Source organism: Anomaloglossus baeobatrachus, chromosome 9 (assembly GCF_048569485.1).
Source record: "Anomaloglossus baeobatrachus isolate aAnoBae1 chromosome 9, aAnoBae1.hap1, whole genome shotgun sequence".
Lineage (NCBI taxonomy): Eukaryota > Metazoa > Chordata > Amphibia > Anura > Aromobatidae > Anomaloglossus > Anomaloglossus baeobatrachus.
In genome coordinates this window covers 141,983,694-142,011,186 of record NC_134361.1, presented here as the reverse complement: position 1 = coordinate 142,011,186, position 27,493 = coordinate 141,983,694, and positions in this window count along the sequence as shown.

Sequence of the window (27,493 nt, the reverse complement as noted above, 5' to 3'; positions counted from 1 at the left end):
GAAATATTACTCAGTCCATCAGTTATTAGATATATGAAACTGAAATAGCTGTTGCGAAACCCCAAATTGTTATAAAGAAAAAAGGCTAACATTAATAGGGGTGCCCACACTTTTTCATATGACTGTACAAGTTTTACTAAATATTAATGTTTTAAAATTAATACGTTCTGTTCTATCCTTCAAGCCGCACATCCAAGCCCTCTTCACCTCTCACCCACTACAATTCAATAATATCTCCTGGATCCCTGCTTTCCTTCACCAAGAATCAGCAAAAACATTACTACATGCCCTCATCATCTCCCGCCTTGACTACTGCAATCTCCTGCTCTCTGACCTCCCTTCTAACACTCTTGCACCCCTCCAATCTATCCTAAACTCTGCAGCCTGCTTAATTCACCTCTCCCCTCACTATTCCCCAGCCTTGCCACTTTACCAATCCCTTCACTGGCTTCCCATTGCCCAAAGACTCCAGTTCAAAACATTAACCATGACATACAAAGCCATCCACAACCTGTCTCCTCCTTACATCTGTGACCTAGTCTGCCGGTACCTACTTGCACGCAACCTCAGATCCTCACAAGATCTTCTTCTCTACTCCTCTCTTCTCTCCTCTTCCCACAATCGTATACAAGATTTCTCCCATGTTTCTCCCATACTCTGAAATGGTCTACCCCAGCATATCAGACTCTCTCCTACTGTGGAAAGCTTCAAGAGGAACCTGAAGACCCAGCTCTTCCAACAACGCTTCAACCTACAATAACCCTCAGTCCAGTACACCACAGTGCAACCAGCTCTGTCCTCACCTATTGTACCATCACCCATTCCCTGTAGACTGTGAGCCTTCGCGGGCAGGGTCCTCTCTCCTCCTATACCAGTCTGTTTTGTACTGTTGTACTAGTTTTTATGCATACCTTTTTCACTTGTAAAGCGCCATGGAATAAATGGTGCTATAATATTATTATTATTATTATTATTATTATTATTATTATTATTATTATGTTCAATGCAAAGTAGTCCCCAAAGAAGAGTGGTACCTCAATGGGGAATCCTGTGGCCCCAAATATTGAAAACCTGTTTTTGGCTGATAAGGAACAAGAATTGTTTTCTGTTGTGATCAAGGCATTTGTTACTGCTATTCACTTCTTTTTGATAAAGGATATATTCAACTAAAGAGGAGTTTGATCTCTTTGTGGAATATCTTAATAATAAAATACATTTTTTACTTTACTATTAAGCATTATAGTGACACAAATAAGTTTTTAGATTTACTACTTGAAATTTAGAATGGAAAATTGATGACCAGTGGTTATAGTAACCCATTGCCAGGATTTCTCTATTGCAATATCACAGTTTTCATCCATAGAAAGTTAAAAGATCTTACCATACGGCAATTTCTACTCCTCAGTACAAACAATTTCAACGTGGCTGGTGACGGTAGCCATGGCCAAGTTCTGGTTCATAAACACGCTGGCACGCTACAGAAAATTCAGGATTTGCTGTGTGTGTATGAAAATGTTGTGGCTGCTGTGGACACCATCAGGTTTAGATCAGCTATGCTTTGTGCAGTGCCAGGCCACTTTGACTCCCGATTAAAGAAATCAGACAAGATGAAAAGAAAAAGAATTAATATCGAGTTAATCAAACATTGGATATCCCCTGGAGGTAAAGATGAAGAGGCAAACTTATTATAGAGAAGCATGTGTAATTAAAATGTGAAAACATGCAGATAAAAGTTTGTTATGCTTAAAGCATCACAGTAGTAACCCAGTCATGGGTAACGGATAAAATGAAGCCTTACTACAGGGAGATGCCGCACCCATACCCAACTGGTCTCTGTACAGATAAGAAAGATCCTAGCTGCACAACTCAAAACAGAACCTTGAACCTAACTCCATAAAAAGTTGTCTAGGGGTTTCTTGTACCACTTGCAGGACCAGGAAGTAGCCTACAACACAATGCCAATAAGGGGAGAGGAAGGAGTGCAGGAAGATATAACTACAATTGGAGGTAGAAGGAAAATTAGCACAACCGTCCAATTATAAAAAATCTTCCATTTTCAAATATGTTGATAAAACAACAGAAATGGATCCATGCCTGCAGTCAAATTCCTGACGCGTTTCTGGCAGTTGCCCTTAGTCGTAGCCTCAAGCATTGTGACAATGTAACATTTATACACAAGGAGACCATTACCAACACATCTGTGATCAATTGCAAGGCAAATTATTCAAATGAACTTGACACGTTTCATGACAAGTGTTTCAACAGAGTAGAAGACAAAACAAAAATATGAAAAGGAAAATTACTAGGCACACTCAATAAATATACATTATGTCATTCATGCCATAAAGCTTCTTCATATTCATGGACAAAATACAAAAAGGTTTCATATGCCAAAAGGCATTTTCGCCAATCATCCCCTCTCATAAGGTGTTTTAACCTGAGAGGGGGGAAAAGAAAACATCATCATTATGCATTTAGGCAAAGTGTTTAACAATTCACAAATATGCACTAATAGCATTGCATGTTTTATTTAAATGTCCAGTAATTCTCCCTTTCAATTTACAAATTATGCATCAAGATTACAACAAACACATTCCAGGAGAAAAGTTGCTTTTGATTAGCTACAGATTGATAGACATTGGATTGTGAATTTCTATACTTCAAAAAAACCGCGGCATGTGAACCAGGTTGAACGGTCACTCTCGGTTCTACAAGAACTGGGAGATATGTCACCCAAGGTTTAAATCTCTTTGCTAATGCCCGACAACTTCATTCCAAGGTACTAACATATTAAACATCCTGATTAATAACTGGAAAATATTTAAAAATAATTTATTTCTTTATTTTTTATTTTTTTTTCAATTTCCTTGAAATTGTCTACTATAAGCTGGAATGAAGCAAACACATGAATTGGTGTTAGCTTACTTTTCAGCACAATCTACATTATGTAAAAAACCGAATCAGTAATTATAATCAAACTACTCATGACATACAAAGCCACCCACAACCTGTCTCCTCTCTACATCTGTGACCTAGTCTCCTGGTACTTACCTGCACGTAACCTTTGATCCTAACTAGATCTCCTCCTCTGCTCCCCTCTCATCTCCTCTTACCACCATCGCATCCAAGATTTCTCTCGTGCCTCTCCCATACTCTGGAATGCTCTGCCACAACATATCAGACTCTCGCCTACCTTGACAAGCTTAAAAAGGAACCTGAAGACCCCCCTCTTCTGACAAGCCTACAACCTGCCGTAACCCTCAGTCTGATATAACGCTGAACAACCAGCTCTACCCTAACCTACTGTATCCTCACCTATTCCTTGTAGACTGTGAGCCCTCGCGGGTAGGGACCTCTCTCATCCTGTACCAGTCTGTGCCTTGTATTGTTTATGATTATTGTTCTTGTCCCTATTATGTATACCCTTTTCACATGTAAAGCGCCATGGAATAAATGGCGCTATAATAATAAATAATAATAATAATAATACTTCAGGGCCTTATTAATGCAAAGAAAACCAAAATTTCCATTCTTTAGTTTACCTGCAGTATTTTACTCTTCTTACTAAAAAACGAGATCTTCAGAGCAAATCCATGATATCTGATATTGTGTCAAGCCATTTGTTTGGATGCATCTGCTGTCCATCAGTATGCAAAGTGAGTCCATTACTTCATAATGACTGACACAGGTTCGATCTATGTCATGATTGGTGCCTAGGCATTTAAATTGCCTATATGATTCATTCTCCCAATACCCTCTGATGAAACTTGATGCGAAACACGTGTCGTGCATTTTCTTTGATCGGTAAAGTATACTTCAGGTCACTGTGCTTTATTTATTTATTTTTATTTTTTTCTTCACATTATTATCATAATGTGATATCACACTTTCCTTGTTTACCTGTATGTACCTTAAAGGGAACCTGTAACCAGTCTGATGATAGGTTCCCTTTAAGGGGTTTTAACTTACAACTACTTGCTATTTGGACTTGTACCTTTTGAATGTCCATTTTCAATACTGTTATTGCCTATTATTACTTACCTATCTTTAACATTTTGTATATATGACTTTTGTTTGTCTATTTTTTATGTTTCTAATTATTCTGTTATCCAATAAAGTATACATTTTTATTGATTTTGAGCCTTGCACAATTTCTATATAGTGATTCTTTGAAGTGATTATCTACTACTAGGGCAACTCCTCATTCTCCATGTTTGCCCCTGTTAAAATAAAAAAGTGTATGCTTACCTCTTATGGCTTATTTCTGCAGTGTTCAGTATTTCCTCTGTGGGAGTGTCCTAGTGTATTATATGAAATTTTCTAGGCATTCTGGGTAACAGCATCCATCTTAGGAGTTAATTCACCACAGGAGGACGTGTGCTGTTCAGTCTCCTGGCACTTTCCTTGTTGAAAACCCACTATCCTTACAAAAGCATATCTGGTAAGGGATTACTACTGTATGTAACAACATTATGTTTAAATCTTATTGAATTGTATAGTTGTGATTATATAGGGAGATTATGGCAGGTAGAAATTCACATGTATGTACAGTCTCTATTTTGTAGAGCACCTCTTTTTTATGTGAATGTAATACCTGTGTGCATTATGTGCTCTATACTTACAGTGCCTGCAAATAGTATTCAACCCCCTGCAGATTTAGCAGGTTTGATAAGATGCAAATAAGTTAGAGCCTGCAAACTTCAAACAAGAGCAGGATTTATTAACAGATGCATAAATCTTACAAACCAACAAGTTATGTTGCTCAGTTAAATTTTAATAAATTTTCAACATAAAAGTGTGGGTCAATTATTATTCAACCCCTGAGTTTAATATTTTGTGGAATAACCCTTGTTTGCAATTACAGCTAATAATCGTCTTTTATAAGACCTGATCAGGCCGGCACAGGTCTCTGGAGTTATCTTGGCCCACTCCTCCATGCAGATCTTCTCCAAGTTATCTAGGTTCTTTGGGTGTCTCATGTGGACTTTAATCTTGAGCTCCTTCCACAAGTTTTCAATTGGGTTAAGATCAGGAGACTGACTAGGCCACTGCAACACCTTGATTTTTTCCCTCTTGAACCAGGCCTTGGTTTTCTTGGCTGTGTGCTTTGGGTCGTTGTCTTGTTGGAAGATGAAATGACGACCCATCTTAAGATCCTTGATGGAGGAGCGGAGGTTCTTGGCCAAAATCTCCAGGTAGGCCGTGCTATCCATCTTCCCATGGATGCGGACCAGATGGCCAGGCCCCTTGGCTGAGAAATAGCCCCACAGCATGATGCTGCCACCACCATGCTTGACTGTAGGGATGGTATTCTTGGGGTCGTATGCAGTGCCATCCAGTCTCCAAACGTCACGTGTGTGGTTGGCACCAAAGATCTCGATCTTGGTCTCATCAGACCAGAGAACCTTGAACCAGTCTGTCTCAGAGTCCTCCAAGTGATCATGAGCAAACTGTAGACGAGCCTTGACATGACACTTTGAAAGGAAAGGTACCTTACGGGCTCGTCTGGAATGGAGACCATTGCGGTGGAGTACGTTACTTATGGTATTGACTGAAACCAATGTCCCCACTGCCATGAGATCTTCCCGGAGCTCCTTGCTTGTTGTCCTTGGGTTAGCCTTGACTCCTCGGACAAGCCTGGCCTCGGCACAGGTGGAAACTTTCAAAGGCTGTCCAGGCCGTGGAAGGCTAACAGTAGTTCCATAAGTCTTCCAGTTCCGGATGATGCTCCCAACAGTGGAGACAGGTAGGCCCAACTCCTTGGAAAGGGTTTTGTACCCCTTGCCAGCCTTGTGACCCTCCACGATCTTGTCTCTGATGGCCTTAGAATGCTCCTTTGTCGTTCCCATGTTGACCAAGTATGAGTGCTGTTCACAAGTTTGGGGAGGGTCTTAATTAGTCAGAAAAGGCTGGAAAAAGAGATAATTAATCCAAACATGTGAAGCTCATTGTTCTGTGTGCCTGAAATACTTCTTAATACTTTAGGGGAACCAAACAGAATTCTGGTGGATTGAGGGGTTGAATAATAAATGACCCTCTGAATAAACTTTTCACAATTTAAAAAAAAATAAAAAAAGAAATAACATTCTTTTTTGCTGCAGTGCATTTCACACTTCCAGGCTGATCTACAGTCCAAATGTCACAATGCCAAGTTAATTTCGAATGTGTAAACCTGCTAAATCTGCAAGGGGTTGAATACTACTTGTAGGCACTGTACTATTGTTATTTATGTTCTTTCAGTTTTACCATATTCATATACTCTTGTGCACCAAGTGCACTGGTAACCAATAGATAAGTTTAGACTACAGAGCAACAGTCTGCTTTTTATGGAACACAGAAAAAGGTTTATGCTGTATGTCAGATTGCACACTGTGCAATCGATCGTGCATGAAGACACAACAGAAGGATTAATCTCCCTATCTCCTCCATTATCAGCTGATGCGATTCTTGCACTGCACTCGCATTACACTTCGCTGTAATGTGAGTGTAGTGTGATGTTTCTCTCGCATTCATAGACTTGTTTGGGTATGAGTTAAAATGAATCGGATTCCACCTGCAGTATGCTGCGATTGTTTTTTTGGTCCAATTAGGGCTGAGAAAAAAAAATCGCTCATGGGAATTGCCCCATAGAGTAATATTGGTCCAAGTGGAATGCGATATTTTTTATCGCATTCTACTCGCTCCGTTTTACTCACCGTGTGTGCTCAGCCTTAGTCCTGAAAGTAAAAAATGACAGGGTCCTAAAGTATTTAATAAGTCTGGAGACTCATTTATTCTCTGTTCCACAGTACATTTTCGTTTTGCTTTTCCAATTAAGGTTCTTGTCTTGTACTTTTCTTGGCTCAATTTGCTCAGTGATCTCCCCCAGTTCTTTTTCCTCCTTGCTGCTTCTGGTGATGATGTAAACTTCATGTTTCTACACATACTAGACATCACTGATTGGCTATTATGCATTTAATAGACATTTCTAGTTGAGCAGAAGCCATCAGAAAGTCTTGAAAAATAATTAGATTCCCCAATTACTATAAAATTATGGTCATTATGCTGTGTTTTATAGTCTGAGTGGAATGTTTTTTTCAACCATGTAAGAGCCTTATATAGAGGAACAATCATTTACATGTCGCTGAGAACTTTGAAAAGCAAATACACTCCATATGACAAAGGCAATAAAGTGTGACTTAGCTCTAATAAGTAAAACATGAACTTAAATGGGTTTTCTGGGCTTTAGACAAGTTTCTGTAGTCACTCTATGTGACTGCATATTACTAAATTGTCATGGTCTTCAAAATACATACTGTCAAAATTCTCCTGCATTCCCAGTGCAAGTGGGCAGTCCGGTGATCATGAGAATGTTATCTGCATAGTTCCATTTACTTGCTGACTAGATTGTTATCTGCTTCTCTAAATATGTTTTCTATTCTCCAATGTCAGCCTTTCTACAATATAAAATCGAGAAACACAAACATGTTCTCTTGTCCCACAAGTTCCTTCTTTCTTCCCCAGCTTGCTCAGCCAATTAGTCTCTTCATCTGATTCTCCTCCTCTTTCAGGATGTAAAGCGGAGCAAGGCCTGTTGGGAGTCATTGTGCAGGGCAGTGCAGCAACAGAAGCATTAAAGGGTTAGTCTACTACTTGGACAACCCCTTCTCAATCCCTATGTTAGCCCTCAGTAAAATTGCAACACTTATACTCACCTCCAGCGCTGACGATGTTCCAGTGGTTTTGGCACTAGCTCCCCCAAGAATCGTGTGACGTTTTTGACCCTCTGGGAAATAAGCAGCAGCTTCACTCTTCCCTCCTATGGACATATCACATACATCCAAAGGAAGTGAAAGAGCAGCATCTCTTGTATTCTGTGGATGTATGTGATTCAGAGGCGTAGGTAGGGATTCAGCTCGGGGGGTAGGGGTAAACATCTGAGTGGGCCCCTAACCAGGTACCCATAATAACTATGGTAGAGCAGACTAATCATGGGTATAGGTGGACCTCAGCAGATAACACAGCTATTACTGCCAAATGGTGACTATATAGTTGTAGATATCAGTCCTGCAGGACATACAAGAGGTTACAGTGCAGTTACGCATAGTGACTTACAGCTAACCTTCTTTCAGATGGAATTGTTCACTTTTCCTGACTTTTCCATCTGGCCCAAACCGACATGACAACTTCTTCCATTCACAACTCGTCTACAGAGACTACAACAAATACACATTTGACTTCTCACATTTGTGGTACCATCACCATCTATTCCCAACCTGCTAAAACTCCTCATCCTTCTGATACTCTAATATTGAGTAGAGATGAGCGGTGTTCGAATCAAACTGTTCGCCAATCTCAAATTCGACCTGTTTTAGGCAATGTTCGAGTCGTTTGACGAATGCGGACAATTATTTTCAAGTTCGACAGTTCGAGGTTATGTTCAATAATGGTTCGATCACCAAAAGCATAACTGGCTTTTCACAGTAATACTGTCATTCAATGTTAATACAGTGGAACCTTGGTTAACGAGAACAATCCGTTCTGGGAGTGTGCTTGTTAACCAAGTTACTCGTTTAGCAAAGCAAGACTTCCCATAGGAAATCATTGCAATGCAGACAATTCCTTCCACACCTTGTTAAATATCCCATCCTGGTCCTCTATTGTGCCATTCCACACATGTACAAACACATGTGAAGCCCCGCTAGTATGTGTCGGTGCAGTACCTTCAGGGACTCCACGTGGATGGAACAGTCTGGTCACAGGTAGGGAACCTTCTTTTAGGATTGTCGTGACGCCACTCTCAGTATTGCGGTCAGCGGGGACCGCCACTGCAGATTAAGGGATGCCTGGGGCTGATGGTGGGTGCAGTCAGTATATTAGCCCCCTGAGAGTGAGGCAAGCCCCAGGCCCCGGTGTATGTGTGTGGGACCACAGGTCGCAGAATGACTCAAACACAGTCCAAGAAGTCTTTCAACGTGTTTACTCACTGTTTGGAGGTCACGGTGAGATGCCCGGGCGACACTGTGATAACCAGGTTGAACCAGGAATTCCAGGAGGCCGTTCTGAGGGTAGCTGTCCACTCGCCTTCCTTGCACTCTTTCTGTTTTAGGAGGATCCTTTGCTTGAAGCGTGGTAGGACCCCTCCAGGGAAGCTGTTACCACCCTGCTCCCCTCTCTCTGGCTCGTCTGCCGGCAGCGTGGCCTTGGTGGGATGGCTTCTGGCCCTGTCCCCTTATGGGCCTGGTGATTGCTGCTTGGCTCAAGCTCTGTGTAGTCGTGGTGAGGGCATGAAGTACCCCCTCCACCTGTAGGTTAAGCAGCTCTGGATGATCTGCTGCCTGTACTGGGGATCTAGTTCCCCTTGTGTGCTCGGATACCGAGATCTCCGTACTCAGCCACCCTTCTCTCTCTGGATGGTTTTCAGGCCGACCCACGGTACTCCTTTCTCCCCCGCTTTCAGCTACTGCACTCCTCAGGACCCGTCTGACACTCTAGAGCTCCTCTGCCCTGCTTCCTCACACTTCAACCTCTTCCTCCAGACTCTCCTCTTCCTCTCTCTCTCTGCCCTGCTTCCTAGCAACCAGCCCCTGAACACACCCCCAGCTGGGAATTGAAAGTTAACCCCTTCTGGCTACCCAAGGGTCCCCTCTGGTAATGTGGGAGGCCTGGTCACTATATGTTTGTGTGTGCACCTCATCCTGGCCTTTGGAGATTACCTGGAAGCATTGCTCCCGCATGGGTGCAATACTCTGTGGTGCCTGACCAGGTCAGGGGCGCCACACACACACAAACACACACAAAAACAAACAAACATACATAAACATACACGCACACACACATATTATGCTCACCTTACCGTCCGTTCCATCGCCGGCCTCCTGGGACTTTCAGTTCGCCGGTATAAGATGTGTATTGGGTAATTATTGTGACCGATGCCGGAACTTCCACTGCCAGAGCGCTGATGTCAAAGGCAGGAGCCACTTGCCTCTGATTAGCCAGCACGCTGCCTTCGAGTAGCGTCTGACAGAGGAAGTTCCTCCCTCGTCGCAATGGTTACCCGATACACGTAGTTCTCCGCTACAGGATGTGTATCGGGTAACCATCGCGACAAGGGAGGAACTTCCTCTGTCAGACACTACTCAAAGGCAGCGCGCTGGCCAATCAGAGGCAAGCAGCTCCTGCCTTTGACGTCAGCGCTCTGTCAGCGGAAGTTCCGGCATCGATCGCGATGGTTACCCGATACACATCTTGTACCGGCGAACTGCAAGTCCCAGGAGGCCGGAGATGGAACGGAAGGTAAGGTGAGCATAATATGTGTGTGTGCGTTCGTGTTTGTGCATGTTTCTATGTGTTTGTGTTTGCCTGCCATTGTTTTCAATGGTGTTCAAAGGTGTTCGAAAGTGTTCGATGAACGTTCGACGAACACACCCCAAGTTCGACTGACCGAACCGAACTCGAACACTAGGGTGGTGGCTCGTCTCTAATACTGAGCAACGCTGTTGTATGTGTCTCTGTTTCTGCACCTGCTGTGTGGCACAAAAACCGTGCTCTTCTTATTGCCCCACATAATAATGCCCCCACTGTACCCCTTACATGGTAATAATGCCTCCTTTGTGCCCTCTAGATGTTAAAATTGCTCCCTAGAAAATATTAATGCCCCATATAAGTACCCTAGAAAAGTATCCACATTTTGCTCCTAGAAAGTAATACACTGTGTGCAGAATTATTAGGCAAGTTGTATTTTAGAGGATTTTTTTTTATTATTGATCAACAACTATGTTCTCAATCAACCCAAAAGACTCATAAATATCAAAGCTTAATATTTTTGGAAGTTGGAGTGGGTTTTTTTTAGATTTAACTATCTTAGGAGGATATCTGTTTGTGCAGGTAACTATTACTGTGCAGAATTATTAGGCAACTTAATAAAAAACAAATATATTCCCATCTCACTTGTTTATTTTCACCAGGTAAGCCAATGTAACTGCACAAACTTTAGAAATAAACATGTATGACATGCAAAAACAAAACCCCAAAAATTAGTGTCCAATATAGCCACCTTTCTTTATGATGACACTTAACAGCCTACCATCCAGAGATTCTGTCAGTTGCTTGATCTGTTTACGAACAACATTGCGTGCAGCAGCCACCACAGCCTCCCAGACACTGTTCTGAGAGGTGTACTGTTTTCCCTTCCTGTAGATTTCACATTTTATGAGGGACCACAGGTTCTCTATGGGGTTCAGATCAGGTGAACAAGAGGGCTATGTCATTATTTTTTAATCTTTTAGACCTTTACTGGCCAACCACGCTGTGGAGTAGTTAGATACATGTGATGGAGCATTGTCCTGCTTGAAAATCGTGTTTTTCTTGAACGATACCGACTTCTTCCTGTACCACTGCTTGAAGAAGTTGTCTTCCAGAAACTGGCAGTAGGTCTGGAAGTTGATCTTCACTCCATCCTCAACCCGAAAAGGTCCCACAAGTTCATCTTTGATAATACCAGCCCATACCAGTACCCCACCTCCACCTTGCTGGCTTCTGAGTTGGAGTGGAGATCTCTGCCCTTTACTGATCCAGCCTCTGGCCCATCCATCTGGCCCATCAAGAGTCACTCATTTCATCAGTCCATAAAACATTTGAAAAATCAGTCATAAGATATTTCTTGGCCCAGTCTTGACGTTTTATCTTATGTTTCTTGTTCAAAGGTGGTCGTTTTTCAGCCTTCCTTACCTTGGTCATGTCCCTGAGTATGACACACCTTGTGCTTTTTGATACTCCAGTAACGTTGCAGCTCTGAAATATGGCAAAACTGGTGGAAAATAGCACCTTGGCAGCTTCACGCTTGATTTTCCTCAATTCATGGGCACTTATTTTGTGCCTTTTTTGCCCAACACACTTCTTGCGACCCTGTTGACTATTTGCCATGAAACGCTTGATTGTTCGGTGATCACGCTTCAAAAGTTTGGAAATTTCAAGACTGCTGCATCCCTCTGCAAGACATCTCACAATTTTGGACTTTTCAGAGCATGTCAAATCTCTTTTCTGGCCCATTTTGCCAAAGGAAAGGAAGTTGCCTAATAATTAAGCACATCTTACATAGGGTGCTGATGTCATTACACCACACCCCTCCTCATTACAGAGATGCACATCACCTGATGTACTTAATTGGTAGTTGGCTCTCAAGCCTATACAGCTTGGAGTAGGACAACATGTATAAAAAGTATCATGTGATCAAAATACTCATTTGCCTAATAATTCTACACACAGTGTAATGCCCCCAGTGTGCCTATGACGGTCACAATATTCTGAGTGGCACTATAACAATTATTACTGGGGAACAATTTGAAAAACATTTTCTGTTGAGTTAGGTTTTTGAGCTGATTTATACTAAAATTGGCATGCTGATTCCAAAAATGTAGTCAGTTTTTTTCTATCACGTCAAGTTTTTCCTCCCCAACTTACCTGCCATAGAAGCACAATTGCACTGATTTCTGTAATAAGACTTGTTATCTGAGTACAATTCGACTCATATAGAGCTACGTGGCAACTTGTAAGAGTAGTCACAACTGAGACAGTGTGGTGAGAGGTGTGTGCAGCTCCCAATACGTCATAATTATCAATATCTTTACACAAAAAATGTATCATAGTAGGAATAAATAGGATTTGTGATAGCTTTTCTCTTTACATTGGGCGCTTAGTTGTAATTTATATATCTTTTATGATTTTTTTCTTTGTTAGTTTTCAAAGCTTGTAACTTTCCATCTCAGTGTTTTATTTACTTATGTACATATTTCCTTTGTTTCAGATCATGTCTGCTCCTTCTTCCTCTCGTCGTAAATGCCTAAACAACCCTGACTCATTCTGCTATATTTGTGGTGTTTTCACCATTCCAGTTCAAAGGGCAAACATCAGTGCATTTGTCAAACAAGCATATTTTGCATATTTTAAAGTAAAACTCGGTGATCAAGATAAGTCATGGGCCCCTCACATGGTGTGCAAGCAGTGTGTCGAGAGTTTACGGATGTGGACCAAAGGAACACGTGAAAAGTTGGCATTTGGTATCCCCATGGTGTGGAGAGAGCAAAAAAGTCATTCCACAGACTGTTACTTCTGTTTAGTGAAAACATCAGGATTTAACAGGAAAAATAAAAGTAAAATAGAATATCCAAATCTACCGTCAGCTATCAGACCAATGCCTCATTCAGCTGAAATTCCAGTGCCAGTTTTTGAACAGATACCATCTCTAGAAGTTCTGAGTGATGTTGACGAACACAGTGACAGCAATGATGCAGAATTTGAAATTCACAAAGATTCAGTTCGTAAGGGATTTGATCAGCACGAGTTAAATGATTTAGCACGTGAATTGGGCTTATCAAAAAAAGCTTCAGAATTACTAGCATCAAGGCTGAATGAGAAACAGTTACTTGAACAAGGAGCGAAGGTATCATACTTTCGTGCTAGAGAAAGTACATTTTTGCAGTACTTTCGGTGTGACAGCAGTTTTGTGTTTTGCCATAATATTCCTGGTTTACTACAATAATTAGGGCTTTCAATGTACAATTCAAATGAATGGCGACTGTTTATTGATAGCTCAAAGCGGAGTCTTAAGTGTGTCCTTCTACACAATGGCAATTTATTTGGTGCAGTCCCTATTGGGCATTCTGTCTCTCTTTATGAAGAACATGGAGATGTAAAGAGAGTTATTGAGTTATTGAAATATGACACACACAATTGGATCATCTGTGTTGACCTTAAAATGTTTTGCTTCCTTCTTGGTCAGCAACATGGGTACACAAATTATCCCTGCTTTCTCTGTATGTGGGATAGCAGAGCTCGAGAAAAGCATTGGGTTGAGTCGAATTGGCCTCCAAGATCTGGTCTTAAACCTGGAGATCCTAATATTCTACATCAGCCACTTGTTGACAGGAAGAATATACTATTCCCACCTCTGCACATAAAACTAGGTCTCATGAAGCTATTTGTAAAAGCATTGCCAACTGACGGCGACTGTTTTAAGTACATCATGTTGGCACTTCCTGGACTGTCCATTGAAAAAATCAAGGCTGGTGTGTTTGATGGTCCACAAATTCGACAGCTCATCAAAGATGAACATTTCACCGGGACTATGTCAGATCTTGAGAAGAATGCTTGGTTATCATTCAAAGACGTCGTCAAGAACTTTCTTGGAAATACATGTGCAAGTAATTACAAAGAAATTGTTTAGAAACTATTGGAGAGCTACAAAGCGCTTGGTTGCAACATGAGTATTAAACTACATTTTCTGCATTGCCATCTTGCAAACTTTCCGGAAAATCTTGGTGCTGTTAGCGATGAGCAAGGTGAACGATTTCACCAAGATTTGAAGGTTATGGAAGACCGTTACCAGGGCAGATGGGATGTACATATGATGGCTGACTATTGCTGGAGCATCAAATGTGATTGTCCTCAAGTTAAACACTCCAGAAAAAGCTATAAATGTACATTGTTACCTTAAATACTGGCATATATATATATATATATATATATATATATCCTTTGTAAAAAACATGATAGTGTTAAAAAACATATTTGTCATGCCTATTTCTTATATATTTTTGTTCATATTTGTACTATTTAAAAAAAAAACAACACTTTTTAGGTACAGTAGTTTACATATTTTTGAGAAGACAAAAATCCTATAGTTCAAAAACTTGACGTGATAGAGAAAAACTGAGATCATTTCTGGATTCAGCATCCAAAAATTAATTAAGAACAGTTGTCTGACCTAACTCCTAAAAAATTGCGTTCCCCAGTGATAATGGTTCTTAAGTGTCTACTTTACATTTAAAAAGGTCCCCCTATGTACAGCTCGTCTATACATAGTATTAAGCCCCTACACAGTATGATGTTCTCATAGCTCCCGTTTACACAGTATGATACCTCTACACCTCCCATATGCATAGTATGTGCCCACAGCTCCCCCAAAACAATGGTCCACACACTGTATAATGGCCACCACAGTAGCCGACACATTGATTCATTGTCAGCACACTAGTCTCCAAATTCTATAATGACTTCAATAGTAGTCCCCCAAATTGTATTAGGGCCCTCCAAAGTAGTCCCCACAGAATATAACAGACCCTCACATTGGCTCCCACACTGTATAAGGGCCACCCACACTGTATAAGTGCCCCTCCCACTAGTGGCATAACTAGAGTCCGATAGACCCCAATGCAAAATTTGGGTCCGACCCCCCCATTCCCACCCTCCTGCATGTTGATGTTAGATGTACGCCCTTGTAGCTTTCTAAATGTGTTGCTCCCCCTCCCCATTCATTATGTAGTAATGTCCCCCATCCTGGTATATATGTCCCAATCCTGGGCCCTTTGTGGTATATATGTTTCTCATCCTCATATATACAGTATATCTCCCAGCATGGTATACAGTATATATCCCCCAGCCTGGTTTATATGTTTCCCATCCTGGTATACAGAGGTGAAACAAAACGTTTACATACATTATCTAAAAAGACACATTTGCATGTTTTTCTCACTATCTGACATGAAATCAGAATCCTTTCCTGTTTTAGGTCAATTAGGAACCAAAATTATTTATAGTTGCCAAATGCCAGAATAATGAGAGTGAGAATGTTTTAAGGCATTTTTATTACTTTCTGCAAAGGCAAAAGTTTACATAAATTTTATTATTAGCATTTGGTACCATTGCCCTTAAATTGTGGGACTTGGGTCAAACGTTTTGGATATCCTTCCACAAGCTTCTCACAATAGTTCGTAGGGATTTGGAAGGAATTTGGACCCATTCCTCCTGACACAACTGCTGTAACTGAGCCATGCTTGTAATGGCTTATTTATGTGTCTTTTGGAGTAATGGCTTCTTCCTGGCAGAGTAGCTTTTCAGCCCATGTTGATACAGCACTTGTGTCACTGTGGATAATGACACAATCTTACCAGCTTCTGCCAGCATATTCACAAGGTCGTTTTCTTTTGTTCTTGGGTTGATATGCACTTGTCAAACAACAGCACGTTCATCTCTGGTACACAGAACCCGTCTCCATCCTGAGTAGTATGATGGCTGGATATTCCCATCTTGTTTATACTTTCATGCAATTCTTTGTACAGATGAATGAAACACCTTCAGGTATCTGGATATTGTACGCAAGGATAAACCAGACTTATGCAACTCCTCAACTCTTCCTGAGATCTTGGATGATTTCTTTTGACTTTCCCATGATGCTGCACAAAGAAAAAATGTGTGTTTCAGGTGTGCATTGAAATACATCCATAGGTGTGACTCTAATTAACTCAGATGTTGCCAATAATCAGAAGCTTCCAAATACATGACATTATCATAATGTTGTCCCATATTGTGTAAAGGGATAGTACTCATAGTGTATGTAAACTATTGACATTGCAGAAAGTAATAAAAATCCCTTAACACATTCTCTCTCTCTCTCTCTCTCTCTCTCTCCCTCTCTCTCTCTCTCCCTCATTATTCTGGCATTTGGCAAATATAAATAATTTTGGTAATCCTAATTGACCTAAAATGGGGAAAGTTTATTCTGATTTCATGTCAGATAGTGAGAAAAACATGCATATGTTTCCTTCTCTGGTTTCAACTGTATATCTGCCAGCCTGGGCCCTATCCTGGTATATATGTCTTTGCCTGGGCCCCATCTTAGTATATATGTCACCCAGAATGTGACTTATCCTGGTATATATGTCCCAGCGTAAGCCCCATCCTGGTATATATATGTCTCCCAGCGTAAGTCCCATCCTGGTATATATGTCCCCCAGCCTGGGCCCCATCACAGTATATATGTCTACCAGCCTGGTATATATGTCTCCCAGCCTGGGCCCCATCGTGGTATATGTCTCCCAGCCTAGGCCCCATCTTGGTATATATCCCCCAGCCTGGACCCCATCCTGGTATATATGTCTCCCAGCCTGGCCCACATCCTGGTAGATATCCCTCATCCTTGGCCCCATCCTGGTATATATTTCTCTCAGTTTGGGCCCCATCCTGGTACATATCTCTCAACCTGGGCCCCATCCTTGTATATATGTCTCCCATCCTGGTATATACAGTATGTTTCCCAGCCTGGTATATATGTCTCACAATCTTAACCCCATCATGGTATATATGCCCCCCAACCTGGGCCCTATCCTGGTATATATGTCACACAGCCTTGGCTCCAGAGGCATAGCTAGGGATTCAGCTCAGGGGGAAAAACATCTGAGTGGACCCCTAAGCATATAACTGTGGTAACAACTATAGTGGAGTAAAAGGGAATCTTTGCTGTTACTTGAAATAAATCTCTACACAAAAACCAACACTGATATTACTGCCATTTGGTGACCATATAACGGTAGATAAGAGTCCTGCAGAACACACAAGAGATTACAGCACAGTTATAGATGGTGACTTACAGTTGACGTTCTTTCTAATGAATCATTCACCTTTCCCGTCTTTTCCATCTGATCGAGACCGATATGACAACTTTTTCCATCTAAAAAACTCTGTAGAAATCAATGGCTATTATGGGACATTACACGATTGGATTACGTCAGAAATTTGAGGATTTCTTTTGAATTAATAAATGAGTGAACAAGGGAATGAGGGAGTCTTTATTTCTCAATTAGATTATTTTGGAACTGTGAGGATTTGTTTTTTTAATAATACATTGGTGAACTTGGGAGTGTAGGGAAATCTTTATTCAAATAAACTATTTTTTTCCTGTGTCTGTGTTTTTTTTAACTTTATACTTGCCGGGTTAGTAATGTTGGTGTCTAATACATGCCTATTTTTAGGCTGGTAAGGGCCAAATAATCATAGGCCTTCCCAGCCTGATAATACCAGCCTGCAGCTGTCTCAGTTACCTTGGTTGGTTATCAAAAATAAGGAAAGCGCATATTTATTTTTTATTTATTCCCAATCCACTTTTGCAGGGCAATTGTCCTGCTCCTTTTGCAGCCCCCTAGCGCTTACTTCGACCATTTTACAGGCATTTCACAGCATTAAAATTCAGGTCCCCATTGACTTATATGGGGTTTGGGGTCCGGGGTCAAGTCCGGGTCCCGCATAGAATTTTTAACTAAAGTCCAGCCGAATTCGGTGAACCCAAACAACCACAAAGCCACTGATCACTATTGAAGATACTGTATATTGACCTGTGGTCATCATAATTTAAAGTGAACCTGTGAGGTGCAATATGCACCCGGAACCACGAGCAGTTCTGGGTGCATATTGCTAATCTCTGCCTAACCGTCCCTGTATCTAGTAGCATAGATAAAGAGATCTTTAGAAAAGTATTGTACATTTTGATGAACTTTGTACTGCAAATCGCCCATTTAATGTTCTTGCACAGGGGCCCTCCTCTGTCTGTGTCTGACAGTAATCACTGAATATATTAATCTGGTTCATGATACATTTATAATTATAAGACTAGAGATGAGTAAGTGTGACGCCCTGGATTAGCCAGGTAGGCACATATAGCGCCCCGCACAACACCAGTCCTACACAAGATAACACCAGCCAACCACATTAAACCCTAGTCATCTCCCTCAGAGCTTAATGGACACACCAGGGGGCGGAGCCAGGTGGTTGGTCACGCCCACCGAGAAGTTCAGAGGGCTGGAGGCAGGAAGTGTAGGTTAGTTCAGTTTGAGAGTTTAGTGGAGGAGGACAGGCCTGTGTGACAGTGTGACTGTGTGGTCGGGCTCCCCCGCTACGCCACCATAGCCAAGTTGTTCACCGTAGACGCACATGCTATCCACAAAACAACCCCCACAACCACTACACCACACTCAGGCAGTGACCTTCCACCCGAACAATTAGAGGAGTGGTGTCGGGAGTGTCGGCACAGAGGCTACACCCATGCACCACAAGTAAGGGGTATACAGGGTAGTGCAGGAGTATGGGCAGGTTTTCAGCAAACACCCGCTAGATTTTGGGAGAGTTAAAGGGGTTCAACACCATATCCCCACGGGTATGCATCCACCCATTAAAGAGAGGTACAGGCCAATCCCACCGCACACTACCAGTGCGCCAAAGACATGTTGAAGAACATGAAGGAGGCAGGGGTCATCCGGGATAGTTGTAGTCCCTGGGCAGCTCCATTAGTGCTGGTGAGAAAGAAGGACGGTACCATGAGAATGTGTGTGGATTATTGGAAGATCAACCAGATAACGCATAAAGATGCCTACCCTCTTCCCCGCATTGAAGAGTCGCTTGCTGCGCTGAAGACTGCTAATTATTTCCCTACCCTTGACCTTACTAGTGGCTACTGGCAGGTGGCGGTTGCACTGGAAGACCGCAAGAAGACTGCGTTTGCTACCATGGGACTCTGCGAGTTCAACAGTATGCCGTTCGGGCTGTGCAATGCCCAGGGGACCTTCCAGAGGCTCATGGAGTGCTGTTTGGGTCATATTAACTTCAAGACTGTTCTGCTGTACTTGGGCGACGTAATTGTGTATTCCAAGGGTATGAAGCCCACCTGGAGCACCTAGCAGAAGTGTTTGTGGCCCTCGCCAAGTACGGGATGAAGTTAAAACCCTCTAAGTGCAATCTGTTGAAACCCAAAGTGCAGTACCTCGGGCACGTGGTGAGTACGGAAGGCCGCAACCAACCACGGTGAAGGAGGCGAGGCAGTTCCTGGGCCTAGTGGGCTACTACCGCCGTTTTATCAAGGGGTACACGAAGATGGCCGCGCCCATGCAAGACCTCCTCGTGGGACAGACCAAGAATGGTAGATCTCCTGGACCCCCGTTTGTCTGGGGTGAGAAGCACGAAGAGTCCTTTCAACAGCTGAAGTTGGCCCTGACAGGGGAAGAAATCTTGGCTTATCCTGATTGTGGCCTCCCTTTTATCCTTTACACCGAAACCAGCAATGTGGGCCTGGGTGCGGTCCTGTCCCAGGTACAAGATGGAAAGGAGAAGGTGATCGCCTACGCCAGCAGGAAGCTCCGGCCAACAGAAAGGAACCCCGAGAATTACAGCTCCTTCAAGCTCGAGTTCTTGGCCCTCGTGTTGGCGATAACAGAAAGGTGTAAACATTACCTCGCGACGCCGAAGTTCACTGCCTACACGGACAACAACCCGTTAACCCATCTGGATACTGCTAAGCTGGGCGCCCTGGAGCAGCGGTGTATGGCTCGACTGTCGAATTACAACTTCACCATCAAGTACAGGGCTGGCCGCAAGAACACCAACGCGGATGCGCTGTCTCGGATGCCACATTTACCCGATGAAGGGATGGAGGAAGACAGCCTGGAGGAGATCGAGCTACCTGCATTCCATCGGCCATGGGGTGAGAAGCCCTGCGTTAGCCAACAGCAGGAGAACCTTGACCCGCTGCCCAGCCATGGGTGGCAAGAAGCCCATAATCAGGAACCTGCAGTTCAGCTGGTCAAAACAATGATTGCCCAGGGTTCTTCCAGGATGAACCCCACAGCCCCCTCTGAAGCTCAGCGATTGTGGAAAGAGAGAGACCATCTATACCTGCATCAAGGGAAGCTGTATATGGGATTGATCAACCCGAAGACCCATGAGAAAGTTCGCCAGCTGGTGGTGCCCCAGGCATGCGTACCCAAGGTCCTGCAGGCATACCATGATGGCGTAGGACACTTTGGCTGGAAGAAGCTGAAAATGCTGCTGAGGGAGCGGTTTTACTGGAGTGGGATGCGGGAGTTCGTGGAAGCCTGGTGCTGAGAGTGTGGTCCCTGTACGCTGAGAAGACGGGACGAAACCAGTCAGAAGGCCCCGCTACAGCCGATTGTCACCCACCAGCCGCTGGACTTGGTCGCCCTAAACCATGTCAAGCTTACACCCAGCCAAAGCGGGTATACCTACGACCTGACCATTGTGGACCACTACTCAAGATTCATGGTGGTTGTCCCCGTTAAAGACTTGACAGGCCGCACTGCAGCCAGGGCCTTCCAGGACTACTTTTGCCGACCGCATGGCTACCCGGAGAAGGTGCTCACGGATCAGGGCCCAGCCTTTGAAGCGGAAGTTTTGCAAGAGTTCTGCCACTTGTACGGATGCAAGAAGATCCGGACCATGCCCTACCATGCCCAAACTAATGGGATGTGTGAGAAAATGAAAAATCTGGTCTTTAACCTCCTAAAGACACTACCCTTGGAAGAACGGATTCTGTGGCCGGAGAAGCTGCCCGATTTGATGGACATGTACAACAACATCCCCTGCAGCTCCACCAAGTGCACACCTGCATACCTGATGAGAGCCCGGCCGGGGCGGCTGCCAGTGGACATAGAAATGGACATAGAGGTGCCCGAAACTCTTCCTCCCAATGCCAACTGGGATGCCAAGCGACAGACGCAGTACAGACGGATCCAAGAGTATGTGGAATGGAATCTGCGTCAAAATCGAGAAAAGCAAGAACAGCACTTCAATAAGTGGGCTCAGGCTGCTCCTTTTGGTCCTGGGGATGTGCTGCTGAAGCGCAAGAGGAGAACCCATAAGCTCGACGATCAGTGGGAAAGGACCCCTTACGTCATCCAGCCAACTGGATGGGAGAACGAGAAGACCTGCTTGATTAGTCGCGACCAGGGGAAAACTACGGCCACTGTTTCCAGGGACCACCTGAAGAGATGCCCGGGTCCCCTGAGACTGGTAGAAGAGGTCCCCGTGCCCACGCCGAGCGTGGAGGAGAAAAGAGGGGTGATCCATACAGTGATGGGTGAGTTTCCAGCTGATTGGCCTATGCAGAACGGCACGGTGATTGTTCCTGTAATAATGTTCCCACAACCCGTCGAAGAAATGGAGCCGGAGATGCCCGCCAGCGAACCACCCGAGCAAGCGCCTAGGGATGCACCTACACCACGCCCCCGCAGGTCTCTACCCGCCATACCTGACACTCGGGAAGAGGGACCAGTTGTCCCCTCTCCCCCATTGCCTCCACCTGAAAGTATTGGACCTAGGAGGTCCACGTGCCCTAACCTAGGTCAGCCCCCGCTTAGGTACAGGGAAGCTGCCATCTAGGGGTACAACATGTTGATTATGTATATATGTGTGTTATGATCCGGAACCATGGAAGACCACCACAAATCATTGGTAAAAGGTGACAAGAGCATTGACAACTAATCTGGCCGCCATCCCCTTACTAACCATCACAACTACAAGTAGCCGAGGGGTGAACTAACATCCTGTGCACTGCGAACCCAGCTGGAGCAAAAGGTGAGGCCCCCACTGACTTACAGTCTGGTGAGCTGACCACTGTAAATCTGCAAAAACAGGGCAGCTACCAACAGGATATGAACCACCTCAGTACCACTGGGTCACAATAAATCACTGTTTTTTATATAGAAAGAGAAGGTGGAATGGTCTCACCCAGAAACGATCCATCCACCTTCACTCTAAAGGATCCTCATAGCACTCAGGGCGTCCCAATGGTCCTTGCATGGACTAAGCATATGGTCCCCTTAATAGGAAATAAGGTCCTGGTGTCCCCGTTCTCCCGACGCGTTTCCTACATTTAGTATTCGTCAGGGGAGTTTTAACACGCACCAGTCCTAGGTTCACACGGACTGGGCAGGACATGCTGAAAACAAATAAACAACACAGATAAGGTACTGAAAACAAGGATCGTATTACCCAGCAAGCTGCTAGGAAAATAGCTGACAAGGACTCACCAGGCGGCAGCAGCGGGCCTTTCAAAACACTGTGCACCGCTATGCTGCGCCCGCCATCTTTAAATCCTTAATCAGCTGCCTGCGTGTGACGCTGCATCCACGCCGCCCCTCTCTTCCGGGACGCACAGTGGAACGCACGCTTGAAGCGTACACGTCACTGAATGTGACGTTGCCAGCGCATGCGCAGATACTCACTACCACAGAAGGCAATGAGGAATGCGAATCATCACGCCTCCTCACACAGTGCAGGAGGGCTTTAACCCATGAACGCCAGGCTATCGCAGCGCTTAATGCAGTATGTAATCTGCACATAGAGCTGCATCGGCTCTAATGACTTAGAGCCGAATATGCAAGAAGGCAGCAAAAAAGGTGCCACTCACAAAAGATACCAGATATATGGCGAATTACCAAGGCCCAGAGACCCACAGAGATTCATAATTAGCAAAAGAGGGGATAAGAGAAGGAAGGTCCAGAACATTTTGGTGGCACTGGGAGAACCATTTCTAGGGAAGGGGGTGTTTTGGAGACTTTTAAGGAGGAGGAGAACACTGGAGAAAAGGCCCTAAAATAGGGAACTGACATGGGGGGTAGAAAGACTAAGAGGTAGTGGAAGAGGTGCCCTACTAATACCACCACCACTACGCCTGGCTAGAAAAAGACTGACCCCTACCTAACAGCAGAGGTTGGCACCCTAGACAGACGGTGTGTGGCGCCCCTGCTCGTGCGGCGGCTGACCCTTCTAACTACCACTAACCTCAAAATTACAAAAAGGGTGCGAAGGAAAGGGTTTCATTTAGACCTTGGGGGCTGACAGTTTTCAATCTAAAGATCCATTCAGCCTCACGCTGAAGGATCCTCTTATTCCAGTCCCCACCCCGTCTAAGTGGAGGGATCATGTCAATGCCCTGAAAGAAAATACAGTCCAAATCTCCACAATGTGTGGCATTAACGTGCCGTGCCAGCGGGGTGTCATTTTTGAGCCTAAAGTCCCTTAGGTGCTCACCAATCCTTCTCCTAAACTCCCTTTTGGTCTTCCCTATGTACTCGAGGCCACACTGACATGTTGCTTTATATATGACACCCTTGGTACGACAGTTGATGAACCAACGAATGTCATATTCTTTCCCTGTAACATTGCTTAGTAATTTTCTACCAGTTTTTAACGCTTTGCACGTGACACAGCCACTACAGCGGAAACATCCCTTGATATTACTCTTAAGCCATCCATTGTCGACCTTTCTGTTATCCACAAAATGACTGTGTACAAGCCGATCTTGTAGGGATCTAGCTTTCCTAAACGTGATACTAGGTCTTGCTGAAATAAAGTTCTCTATATCCCCATCCATTTGGAGAATTGGCCAGTGTTTCTCCAGTATCCTCCTCACCGCCCCAGCTCCGTTGTTAAAAGTGGTGATAAACCGAATTATCTCACTTGCCCCGTCAGTCTCCTTAGGTGGAGGATATAGTAAAGTAGACCTTTCGACCTGGTCCGTCACCCTGCGAGCTTCACTGATAATCCTATGTGGATAACCTCTCTCATGAAAGCGATTTTCCAGATCATTGGATTGTGCGGCACACTTCTCTTTACTTGAGCAGTTCCTTCTAATCCTAGAAAATTGTCCCCATGGGATGCCCTTTTTCAGAGCAAGGGGGTGTCCACTCTCCCATCTCAGCAGTGAATTTGTTGCTGTTGGTTTACGGTAGGTACTAGTGGCCAGATAACCCCCTGCGCTTTTCTCTATCAGGACATCCAAAAAGGGCAGACTGGAAGGATTACCTTCAAACGTAAAGTGTAGACCAAGATCATTTATGTTGAGCCCTGCTACAAACGCAGCTAGGTCAGATTCTGAGCCTCTCCACAATAAAAACACGTCATCAATGTATCTGCACCACATTAAGATCTTATCAGTTGGCAGAACAGACTAATCTCCAAAAATCACAGTCTCCTCCCACCAGCCCAGGAGCAAATTAGCGTATGATGGCACACAAGGGCTGCCCATCGCAGTGCCCCTGAGCTGGTGGTAGAGTCGATCTCCAAAAAAGAAGATGTTACGTGTTAGACAGAACTCAAGAATCTTCATCAAGAAAGAATTATGCTCACTATATTGTCTACCTCTACCGTTGAGGAAATGCCGCACAGCCCTCAGACCCACTTCATGCCTGATAGAAGAATATAGAGGTTCCACGTCGATGCTCGCAAGTATGACATCATCCTCAACAGACACGCCCTCAAGTTTCTTCAGAAGATCGGTGGTATCTCTTAAATAGGAATTCAAAGAGACCACAAACAGTCTAAGGAGTTTATCCAAATAAATCCCCAGGTTCTGAGTCAAGCTCCCAACACCTGACACAATTGGTCTCCCTTTCAGCGGTTTAGTGCCTTTGTGTACCTTTGGTAGGCAATAGAAAGTGGGAGTGACTGGGAACCTGTGGAGAAGAAAATCAAACTCCTTCTTATCAATCAGGCCATTGGTCTTAGCGGTCAATAGAATACCTTTGAGTTCCTGGATAAAAGACTCCATAGGGTCATGCACAAGTCTGCCATAACTCTCTCCCTCATTAAGAATATCGAGGCACATTTTTTTGTAATCCTCAATGTCCATAACGACCACATTCCCGCCTTTATCTGATTTTTTTATAATCAGATCAGGGGATTTTTCCAGGGATGTCAACCCCGCCATTTCTTGCTTAGTGAGATTCAAATTGCAAGGATGCGCCAGGTTTAAATGTTCAAAGTCCCTGGTGACCAGGTTACAAAAAATGTCAATGGAGCCAATATCATTAACCACCGGGGGCATCTTATCACTTTTCATCTTAAGGTCAGTAAAAGGTCCCAGGCCACTGAGGTTCGAATCAGGTTCACTAATACTGTACAGCAACCTCACATCTTCCAAAATGTCCTCTGCAATACCCAATTCCATGCTCTGTTTTTTATCCTCCCTGATAAAATGCTTCTTCCATTTTAACTTGCAGACAAAAAGATTAAGGTCTTTTACACCCTCAAAACTACAAAAATCTGACGTTGGCACGAAAGTGAGACCCTTACTTAAGACAGACATTTCACTGGCTGACAACTCACGCTTAGACAAATTAATTACTTGGGAGGGGCCAGGGAGAGGGAGGTAAGTCCGGGTTTCTGCCTGTTTCGAAGGGAACAACCCGTTTGTTCTAAAAAACGGTTATTGCCCCTACCTCTACCCTTATTCCTTCCTTTACCTCTAGAGGCCCCACTGCATCCCTCAAAGTCAGAGGCGTCAGTGTCAGTAGAGGTGCTGTCAGGCTCGTTGGGTCTAGGGGGTCTAGAGAGAAAGAAACTATAGGCTTTATTGTCCCTAAACTCTTGGAGATCTCTTACATAAAACCTATGCTTCTTCTCCTTAAGGTGATACTGAAATTTCTCTATGGTATTTTGCAGAACGGTCTCTTTAGCAACAAATTCACCGTCCGCAGAGAACTTCCTAGTAATGTCAATTTTCTCTTTTAAAGCTACTTCAAGACCAGCTAGTCGTTTGCGTTCCTCGTCTAGTAGCAGGGTCATCAGTCTTAAAGAGCAATCCGTAACCTCCTTTTCCCACCTAGACGCCAACTCAGTACCCCTATATCTATAGCCAGGTGTAAGTGAAATCCGTAAATAACGGGGTACAATTTTATCCTTTAGATATACCTCCAGTGACTGGACCTCCCACCAAGAGGTGGTGCGCTCTTTATAAGTCCTAGTCAAATCCCTAAAGGCACTATTCAGGGTAAGGGTATATTTTTTCTGGACAAAGTCCTTCTCAGAAAAAACCTCTTTTGCTTCGGAAAACCAATTGTTGGTATCAATACCTGAGGCCAGGAATCCTGCCATAGTAGTACATATATATAGAATTAGCCACTGGTGAAGTAACACATCAATTAATAGAATAGTCAGTAGAAAAACTCCCCTGACGAATACTAAATGTAGGAAACGTGTCGGGAGAACGGGGACACCAGGACCTCATTTCCTATTAAGGGGACCATATGCTTAGTCCATGCAAGGACCATTGGGACGCCCTGAGTGCTATGAGGATCCTTTAGAGTGAAGGTGGATGGATCGTTTCTGGGTGAGACCGTTCCACCTTCTCTTTCTATATAAAAAACAGAGATTTATTGTGACCCAGTGGTCCATATCCTGTTGGTAGCTGCCCTGTTTTTGCAGATTTACAGTGGTCAGCTCACCAGACTGTTGTTATCATATAAGAAGTGACCTTCTGGCCGTTTGAACCCTCCTTACATGCTGAGGGGAACTGTGTGTTGTTTTGGCTATTTTAAGATAACATTTTATTTGAGGTTGGGCTCTTCGGCTTCTTTTAAGGAATATATTAAAAGTTAAGTTTTATTTCTTGTACCCCGGCTGACTATTCTATTAATTGATGTGGTACTTCACCAGTGGCTAATTCTATATCCCCCACTGACTAACATAGGAAAGGACAGGAAAGGGACTGATGGTGGCCAGAGTAAAACCCTGCAAAATTCCAAATTCCTGATAGTACAAAAAGGCCCTCAGATCGGACGATCTGAACTCCGTCCTATACCAGCTGCTCTTGTTATACCAATGAACAGAAAACAAGAATCACAACAAATTCAACAAGCCACAAACACATGGACCCAAAGGAGCTATACTCCAAACAGAACTGCAGGGAGTTCCCCAGCCAAGCAACTGAGGGGGAAAATCCCTGCATGCAAATAAACTGAAAACAACCACAGCAAATGACAAACCCAGATAAGAGCAAAAGAACCAAACAATAAATATAGAGCAAGCACTTATCTGGGGTAGATGTGGTGTGGAGCAGAATGAAGCAGGCTGGTGATACAAAGAACAACTGACATCCGGCATAGCCTGCTAT